Source organism: Otolemur garnettii, unplaced genomic scaffold (assembly GCF_000181295.1).
Source record: "Otolemur garnettii isolate 467f Iridium unplaced genomic scaffold, OtoGar3 scaffold00105, whole genome shotgun sequence".
Classification (NCBI taxonomy): domain Eukaryota; kingdom Metazoa; phylum Chordata; class Mammalia; order Primates; family Galagidae; genus Otolemur; species Otolemur garnettii.
The window spans coordinates 5,151,115-5,161,006 of record NW_003852500.1 but is presented as its reverse complement, the minus strand read 5'-3'; the positions used below and the strand labels follow the sequence as shown (position 1 = coordinate 5,161,006).

At 43.5% G+C, this 9,892-nt stretch overlaps 1 protein-coding gene across 2 annotated transcripts in view; it reads left to right on the top strand.

Moving 5' to 3' along the window:
- The first annotated feature begins 6,527 nt into the window (after positions 1 to 6,527).
- Positions 6,528 to 9,892, top strand: part of LOC105887689 (zinc finger protein 33B-like) — a 39,771-nt gene continuing 36,406 nt past the window's right edge. For both annotated transcript variants that reach the window (XM_023517216.1, XM_023517215.1), the window contains exons 1-2: positions 6,528 to 6,590; positions 7,710 to 7,812. The gene's annotated coding sequence lies outside the window, so the exon portion shown is untranslated. The remainder of the gene's footprint in view (positions 6,591 to 7,709; positions 7,813 to 9,892) is intronic.

Below are 9,892 nucleotides of genomic sequence, written 5' to 3'. Positions count from 1 at the left end.
CAGCCTCCCAAGTAGCTGGGACTATAGGCACCTGGCACCACAATGCCCAGCTATTTTTAGAGATGGGGTCTGGAACTCCTAAGCTCAGGCAATCCACTGTCCTTGGCCTCCCAGAGTGCTAGGATTACAGGTGTGAGCCATAGAGCCAGGCCTTCCCTTTTTGCTCCTAACATAATCTTTTCACAGAACAAAAAGTTTCATTTTAATAAAGTCAAACTTATTCATTTTACCTTTTATAAATAGTGATAGTGGTGTGAAATTTAAGAACACTTTGCCTGGCCAGGCACAGTGGCTCATACTTATAATCCTAGCATTCTCGGACGCAGGAAGGCCACCTGAGATCAGGAGTTAAAGAGCAGTCTGAGCAAAATCAACACCTCCATCTCTACCAAAACCAGAAAAAATTAGCTGGATATGATACCGCACACCTGTATCCAAGAGGCCAAAGAAGGAGGATTACTTGAGGCTACAAGTTTGAGGTTGTAGAGAGTTATAATGATGCCACTAAATAAATTCCTAAATGATTCCTAAATAAATAAACAAGTAAATAAATACCTCTTTGCATAACCCAAGGTCACAAAGATTTTCTCTTATATATTCAATCATTGGGTTTTATAATTTTACGTTTATTTAAGTCTATAAGACATTTTGAGTTAATTTTTACTCAAAGTGTGAAGTGTAAATCAACATAACATTCTGTTTTGTTTATTTATTTTGGGTTTTTGCATGTGTAGGTTTAAATGCTCCACTACCACTTGTTGAAAAGACTACCCTTTCTCCACTGAATTGACTTTATATCTTATCAAAAATCAAATGGCCATATTTCTGTGGGTTTATTTCCGTGGTTTCTATTCAGTTTCAATAATCTATATGGCAGGGCTAGGCACGGTGACTCACACCTATAATCCTAGCACTCTGGGAGGCTGAGGCAGGTGGATTGCTTGAGCTCACAAGTTTGAGACCAGCCTAAGCAAAATTGAGACCCCCCCCATCTTTACTAAAAATAGAAAAAACTGAGGCAAGAGGATCACTTGAGCCCGAGTTGGAGGTTGTTGTGAGCTATGACACCATGGCACTGTACCCAGGGTGACACCTTGAGACTGTCTCAAAAAAAATAACGATAATCTATATCCTACAGTTTAAGTGTCCTACAAAATTCTTGTGCTGAGAAATTAATATCCAGTGCAACAGAGTTGAGAGATAGAAACTTTTAAAAGTAATTAAGTCATGAGGGCACTTTCCTCAGTAGTGTTTCTTTACAAAAGTATGAGTTCAGCCCCCTTCTTTCTCTTATTAATGTGATACCTTCCACCATGTTGTGACACAGCAAGTACGCCCACACAAGATGTAGGCCCTTGATCATAGACTTCTCAGTGTCCAGAATTATAGCAGCCCATATAGCATAGGGCAAGGAGGAGTGAGAGTTATAAGAAACACCTGTATAGCTCAGTAATGTACCACCTTGGTTACAAGGGCATGAGATGAGAGCATCAGTGATTGGCAGTCTCTACACGTATGGTGTTAAGAGCCACGGGAAGATGTCTATGAGAATCTGGAGGAGAAGGCAGTCAGGAGCATGCATTCTATCATGGACTTGCTCACTCTGATTCTATAACTTCTGCCTGCAGAATGCCTGCATATTGTCTCTCTCTACGAAAGACTACTAAGATGTATTCTTCTTACTAAGACTGTTTTGTGCCCTCAAATACTGTCTTTCCCTTTCTCTCTCCCTTCTACTAAAGCAAATAGCCCTCAGGCACCTAAGAGCAATTGTTTCCAAGCAAGGTAGCCTAGTGGTCTGCGTCCGGAACCTAGATAAGCCGGGGGCTGGAGACCTGGCCAGTCCCAGGCCCCGACAAGTGGCAACCACGAAGGACCCCAATACAGAATCATGAGCCAAGTAAATTTCTCTTTATTGTAAATTATCAGTCAGTGGTATAAAATGGACTGAGTGGAAAATTGGGGTGTTGCTATACCAAATACCTGAAAATATGAAGCAGCTTGGGAACTGGGTAATGTGTAATGGACATAAGAATTGAGAAGAACAGGTTAGGAAAAAATATATTGCTATGGGCTTGGCGCCCATAGCACAGTGGTTATGGCACTGGCCATGTACACTGAGGCTGGCGGGTTCAAAGCTGGCCAGGGCCAGCTAAACATCAATGACAACTGCAGCAAGAAATAGCCAGGCATTGTGGCATATATATATATTTTTTGCTGTGAACGGAGCATTGAGGGCTTGCTGGTGAGAGCTCAGAAGAAAAGAATTGCTGCAAGCTGGGCAGCGCCTGTGGCTCAGTGAGTAGGGTGTAGGCCTTATATACTGAGGGTGACGGGTTTGAACCCAGCCCCCACCAAACTGCAACACAAAATAGGTGGGCGTTGTGGTGGGCACCTGTAGTCCCAACTACTCGGGAGGCTGAGGCAAGAGAATCACTTAAGCCCAAGAGTTGGAGGTTGCTGTGAGCTGTGATGCTATAGCACTCTACTGAGGGCGACATAATGAAACCCTTGTATCTTAAAAAAAAAAAAGAAAAGAAAAGAATAACTGCAGGTAAAGTCTTAGTCTTTCCAGAGATTCCTTAAGTAGCTGTGAGCAGTATGCTATTAGAAATGGGGTGGTAAAGCCATTATGATGAGGTCTCAGGAAAGTGATAAAGGAAAATGGAGTAAAAGCCATCTTGTTACAAAGTGACAAATAGTATACCTAAAGGCTTTGTGGAAGGTAGAATGTAAGAGTGATAAGCTAGGGTATTTCTAATCAAAATATTGAGTGAGATGCATGGCTATGTTTAACAGCATATGGTAAGATGCAAGAGGATAGAAATCATTCAAAGATAAAATTTATAATTAAAAGAGATGCAGAGTGGAAAGATTTGGAAAAGCCACAGCTTGGCCATCCAAAGAAAGTAAAGACATCTTTGAGAGATCAAACCAATGGTGTGGACAAGTAACTATTTGCAAAAGAGATTAGTGCCAACAGAAGGTAGCCAGGTGCTACTCATCAGTACTATGGGAGAAAGACCATGGAGGCATTTCAGAGAACTCTGAGGCTATCCCTCAAATCTACGACTTGAAGGACAAGGTTTCCAGAAAGGCATCTGCAGGATCTCAGAGTTCACTGCCCTGCACTCCCTCAAGTATCCGCTCCTACATTCCAATACAATGCTCCTTAGACACCCTAGCCATGGCTCGGGCGGGTTCAGGTGCAGCACAGGTCACTACACTGTAAGGAGCAGGCCTTCGTAGTGTCCACATAGTTCTAATTCAGCAGATACGTACAGGTGTTTCTTCTAACTCTCACTCCTCCTGATCATGGCAGACTCCACTTAGATTTCAAAGGATGTATTGGGCAGCCTGGGGGCCCAGGCAAAGGCCTGTTGCAAAAGTGGAGCTGTTACAGAGAGATCTTACTAGGATAATGCCTAGTATAGTCGTGGGATTGGGGTCACCCTTCAAGACCCCAGAACCACCAGAGCTACCAGAGTGAAATACCAGCCTGGAAGAGCTGTATACATGAGCCAAATAGGCCTTTTTTCATTATAAATTTCCTAATCTCAGGTAATTCTAACAACACAACATGGACCAAGACAGCCTCTGTAGTACTTCAATTTTTACCTATGCCCCTATAATTCTACTTTCTCCTTCTCCTTTTGTTTGTGCAGAGTCCAAAGATCAGCCTGAGAGGCAAACCTCATGTCTCTCAGATTCTGAGCATGGTCTAGTCAAGGGCATTCAGATCACACTCTAGATCCCCCAGTTTATACAGTAGCCCTTCAAACCTTTATTATTCCAAGGAGGCTCCACAGCTTCCTTTCCACGGATTTGGCACTGTTTGCTACTCTGTTTGTCCTGTCGGCTGCTCCTTTTCTCAGGAAGCAACAGGTAGAAAGGGTTAAGTAGATGAAAAGGTTAGTAGTTAAATCCCTTAACCCGAATTTTGGAATTTGTGGATTTTGGAATATTTGCATATCCATAAGGTAACATGGGAATAGGATCCAAGTCTAGACCTGGAATTCATTTGAGTTTCATATAAACCTTCTACATATAGTCTGTAGATAATTTTATATATTATTTTTAAATAATCTTGTAGATGAAAGTTTGTGTTATGTACTTATGTGTGGAATTTCTCACTTGTGGCATCATGTTGGTGCTCACAAAATGTCAGATTTTGGAGAATTTCTAATTTTGAATTTCAGATTTTTGGATTAGGGATGCTCAACCTGTGTATGCCTTTAAATGCATTTGACAGGCTCAACCTAGGAGGTGGGGGGGGGGGGGCAGAACAAAAGCCTCTGTGTTCAACCCACAGGATCTTTAGACAGTTCAAAACAGAGAACTACAATTTTTTACAGAGCAAAGTCTATCCCCACCCCCCAGCACCAGCAAGCTGCATCAAGAATGCAGGCTGCTGTCCCCACAGTCACTACAAAGGTGAAGAATGAGAGAATGGTAAGTGGGTTAAGAAAATGCCATAATACTTACTAATTTTTTTTTTTTTTATAGAGACAGAGTCTTACCCTGCCGTGGCATCACACAGCTCACAGCAACCTCCAACTCCTGGGCCTAGGGATTCTCTTGCCTCGGCCTAATGAGTAGTTGGGACCACAGGCGCCCAGCCTGAACCCGCCACCCTCGGTATATGGGGCCGGTGCCCTACTCATTGAGCCACAGGCGCCACCCTCTTTCTTCATTAAGCATGCCCTTACTTGTAGCAGCCTCTATAGCTTATGGCTAGGAGGAGTGAGAGTTATAAGAGTGAAAAAGGCATGGAGAGAGATTTAGTTCTAACAAGCATGAGAGAGCTCGAGAGAAGAGAGCATTGGTGAATTGGTAGTGTCTACACCTGTGGTGTTGAATGGCATGAGCTCAGCCTTATATTAGGCTGGAGGAGAAGGCAGACAAAAGGCATGCGCATTCTATCACAGATCCACTTGTTAAAGACTAAGAGCTATCTGTTCTAAGAAGACTGCTTTACTCTCTCTAAGATACTCTGTCTCTCTCCAGCTAAAGTAGATAGCCCTCAAGCACCTAAGAGAAACTGTTTCTGAGCAAGGTAGCTTAGTGGTCCGCGTCCAGAACCTACCTAAGCTGGGCCTGAGACCTAGCCAGTCTGGTGCCCTGACAAGTGGTGTCAGAAGCAGATCCTGACACTGGCTTGCTGTTTTTACTTGATTCCAGAATTCCAAAAATGTTGATACTGTCAGTTTTGTCATCTTAATGAATGGTTTAGTAGAAGGACTAATTTTTGAAGCTTCTTAGTCCACCATTATTTTTTAATATCACTTCCCACTAATTTTGATGAATAGGTGTTCAAGTGCTTTTAACAGCAAATATTACATATAAAGCAGTATAATTGTCTTCACAAAGATTTTCTTAATTTCTTATGCAATCTGATACTAACATTTATATTTCTTTGTTGCTGTTGTAAATTGGATTTTATTTTCTATAGCAGTTGATTTTATGATCTGAATAAAAATGTTCAATATGCATTGTTTGATACAAAGTTATGCATCATCATAATTCTATTTTTGGTTCTAATGATCCTGTTTTTGTAAAAGAATCAGAAGGGCTGCACCCAACATTTAATCATGAACACAGGAGGTGAGAATTTGTGAAGTGTTTTTGCTCATTTCATTTGTTCATTTGTATTTCTGAATTTATCTAAAATACGCATATATTACTTTTGTGATCTGTGGTCAAGTGTTCATAGTGCTCACTACCAACCCACTGATTTAGTCTGACCAGATTTTAGTCAGGCTCCTCTCTTCCCTACAGGGCGCTAAACTTTGGCCTGTCCCCAAATCTAAGCAAGCACTCAAATGCAGACCATGCCCTTCTAACATCTCAGCCCAAGAATGGCCTGTGCAGGGACAAACATTTCCTATCAGACTGCTCTCATCATGGGCTTTGCTCACCACTCCTCCACTTGCTAACTCCTTTTTATAAAAGGATATCCCTTTTCTATTTGACTTTAAGATGTTCGCAAATCCTCAAGTTGGAGCATGTTTCGTATTGCAATCGACTTTTTGAACAGTTTCTTCTGGATTTATTTTTATTTGAAATTTGAAGAGCCAGCTTGCTTACCTTTGCTGAAAGACTACGATTTTTCTCTTTTACTGTTTACTTTTAAACACGTTATTTTTCTTTTATTACTAGTATTTTAATTAGTTTAACGTCTTAGTGTTTAAATTACTTTCACGTTTACAGTGCTAAGGCACACTGATTCACATCTTTAGTTCCTTCTGTAGCTTGGCGTTCCAATGGCACACTAATTATAGACAGGCACCATTTACCAGTGGTACCAAACAAATTCAGGGCAGCTGGTGGCAGAAGTGCTATCTCCGGAGCACAACCTCTTAACTGCTAAATCTGTAGAACTTTCCGACATTTCCTAAGGCCATGAACAAGCAGGTTTCTGGGAGACTGAGTCCAGCCGCCCGCAGGCTCACCGCGCATGTTCGGGGGACGAGGCCGCAGAGGCTCCTTCTGCGCATGAGCAGCTCCCCGGGGACGCGTCTTGGGCTTGGCGTGGGAGAGGTTACCAAAACCTCCAGGTCTGAGGGCGGCTTCGGTCCGCCCGGATTGGGGTGCGTGCCGCAGTTGTTGGAGCTGTTGCGCAGTTCGGGGAGGGGGGTGCTTGTTGGGCTGGAGCAGGGCTGGGGTCGGGTGTGGGAACGCGGGGGCGCGGCCCGGGGCGGTGGAGTTCGCGCGGCCGACCCCTGTGGGTCGGAGTGGGCGGGGTCAAATGGGCGCTTTGGTGCCTTAGGGCTCTGAGTGTAAAAGAAAGATTTTTCCTAGGTAATAATGTACGTGAGACTGGATTCCGGATATAAAACGTGGGTATTAGTAATACCTGCCTCCTGAGGTTGCCCGTGGGATTAGATAACCGTGCTTGGCAGTAAATAATAGCTGCTGCTGTTAAGGAAACGCTTTTCTTTTCTTTTTTTTTTTTTATTTTTTAGACAGAGCCTCAAGCTATCCCCCTGGGTAGAGTGCTATGGCATCACAGCTCACAGCAACCTCCAACTCCTGGGTTCAAGCGAGTCTCCTGCCTCAGCCTCCCAAGTAGCTGGGACCACAGGCGCCCGCCACAACGCTCGGCTATTTTTTGGTTGCAGCCATCATTGTTGTTTGGCGGGCCCGGGCTGGGTTCGAACCCGCCACCTTAGGTGTATGTGGCTGGCGCCTTAGCTGCTTGAGCCACAGGCGCCGAGCCGGAAACGCTTTTCTTAACTAGATTCTGCTCACAGTCTCGCCCTTAGGACAGTAACTCTTCCACACACACAAAGGAAAGAAGAGAAGAAAGTTACATACAAAACTAACAGACAAACACCCTAGAAGAAAAACTCAAAGGTTTCTTCAGGTGTCATGTCATGGTCTTTCTAATTTATCAATGTGGTTATAAAAGATAGCATTGCATGCTCCACAGCGTTAGGAACAATTTTAAGTGTGAAGAAATAATTCGAAGGCTTGAATCATGCAGCAGGTCTGTTTCTCAGCTGTCTAGATGTGTCTTCAGAGCCTTTGGGTGAGACAGTGTGACTGTTTCTTAGTTAGGTTTGTATGGTCCACACTTGTCTGTGTTCACAGCAGCCTTAATTGGAGTTGATTGAAAGTCTGACCGGAGATTCTACTGGACAGGGAATATTCAGTGTTAAATTGTGGCCGTGAGTAAAGGTTCCAACTGAAATAAACTTGTCCCTTAGGTGCATTTCTCATTCTCCTTGGAGCAAAGCACCTCTTGTGAAGTAAGAAGGAGACATCTCCAGGAGCAGGATCCCACGTGGAGAAAAACCGTTCCACATCTGAGTGAGTTTCTGAGTAGAGGCAAATTCCCAAGAAGGAGCAGATCCTAGATTTGCACAGCCTTCTCAGAAAGCAGATTTGGGTTATGTTGCAGCATCCAGAAGGCCTGGCAGGGAAAATGGTCTGGACCAGACTTAGAGAGAGGAGAACTAGGCTGTGAGGAATAAAGGAATGTTAGGCCATGCTGGAAATATACCTTAACAGAGGGGTTTGGTGAACGTGCTCTGGGGAAAGTGGTTTTACGGCTAGATCTGAATAAATTCCATCTCTTACCAATTCCAGTACAACCCCACACTGTTTATTTTTCACTCACTCTTTCCACATTCTGAGCTCTTCTCACCCAGTGAATCGGGCATCTGAAAAAAATGCTGATGAATTGCTTTATTGTGGCATTATAGGACAGCAGTACAAGAAAGGTTTTCTGTTTGTCTTGTTCGTGTTTGGGAAAAATTAACCCCAAGAGTGTAAGTGAATTTCCCTGCCTTTGTATTAGTGGCAGAGCTGAGAGATGACATTGACTTTACTGACACTCAGACTAGTGCTGATCACATTATCACTGTTAAAAAAGGTATACTGGGCTCGGCGCCTGTGGCTCAAGCGGCTAAGGCGCCAGCCACATACACCTAAGGTGGTGGGTTCGAATCCCCAACCTGAGCCTGCCAAACAACAATGATGGCTGCAACCAAAAAAATGGCCGGGCCTATAGCGGGCGCCTGTAGTCCCAGCTACTTGAGAGGCTGAGGCAGGAGACTTACTTGAGCCCAGGAGTTGGAGGTTGCTGTGAGCTGTGATGCCATAGCACTCTACCCAGGGGGATAGCTTGAGGCTCTGTCTCAAAAAAAAAAAAAAAAGGTATACTGAAAAACATATACTGTAGAAAAACAATTTAAAAGTGACCTTATTGGCCTGGTACATTGGCTCATGCCTGTAATCCTAGCACTCTGGGAAGCCAAGACTGGCACAGTGTTTGAGCTCATGAGTTAGAGACCAGCCTGAGCAAGAGCCAGACCCCATCTGTACAAAAAATAGAAAACTAGCAAGATGTAGTGGCATACGTCTATAGTCCTAGCTACTTGGGAGGCTGAGACAAGAGGATCACTTGAGCCCAGGAGTTTGAGGTTGCTGTGAGCTATGGCCAGGGCACTTTAGCCTGGGCAACAGAATGAGACTTGCTATACTAGTCTCAAAATAAAGAAAAAAAAGGGACCTTACCTTAAAGCAGTGGTTCTCAAACTGAACTGTATTAAAGGGTCATGGCATTTTGAAGATTGAGAACTACTGCCTTAAAGTTCCTCCATCCCTTTTTGATAGCTTTGAGTTATTTCTATTACTCAAGTAATAAACAGAGAACTCTACATACAATACATCTTGAAGACTCAGGTTATTTAGTGCATTTTGATTTATTTAACCATTTTTCTCATAATTTTTTTTATTTGCAAACACAAAATGTTAAATATATATATATTTTCTATTTGCAAACAAAATGTTAAATATATATATATATATATGTTTTTTTTTTTTTTTTTTTAGAGACAGCGTCTCACTTTGTTGCCCTTGGTAGAGTACCATGGTGTCACAGCTCACAGCAATCTCCAACTCCTGGGCTTAGGTGATTCTCTTGTCTCAGCCTCCTGAGTAGCTGGGACTATAGGCGCCTGCCACAACACCTGGCTATTTTTTCTTGCAGTTTGGCCGGGGCCAGGTTTGAACCCACTCCCCTTGGTATATGGGGCCAGCACCCCACTCACTGAGCCACAGGCACTGCCCCACATATGTTGTTTTAAAAAAAAATTGGTAGTGGCCGGGCATAGTGGCTCATGCCTGTAATCCTAGCACTCTGGGAAGCCAAGGTGGGCATACTGTCTGAGCTCACAGGTTGGAGACCAGCCTGAGCCAGAGTGAGACCTCATCTTTTAAAAATAGCTAGGCGTTGTGGTGGGTGCCTATAGTCTCAACTACTTGGGAGGCTGAGGCAAGGGAATTACTTGAGCCCAGGAGTTTGAGGTGGTTGTGAGCCGTGATGCTATGGCATTCTACCAATGGGGACAAAGTGAGACTGTCTCAAAAAAAAAAAAAAAAAAAA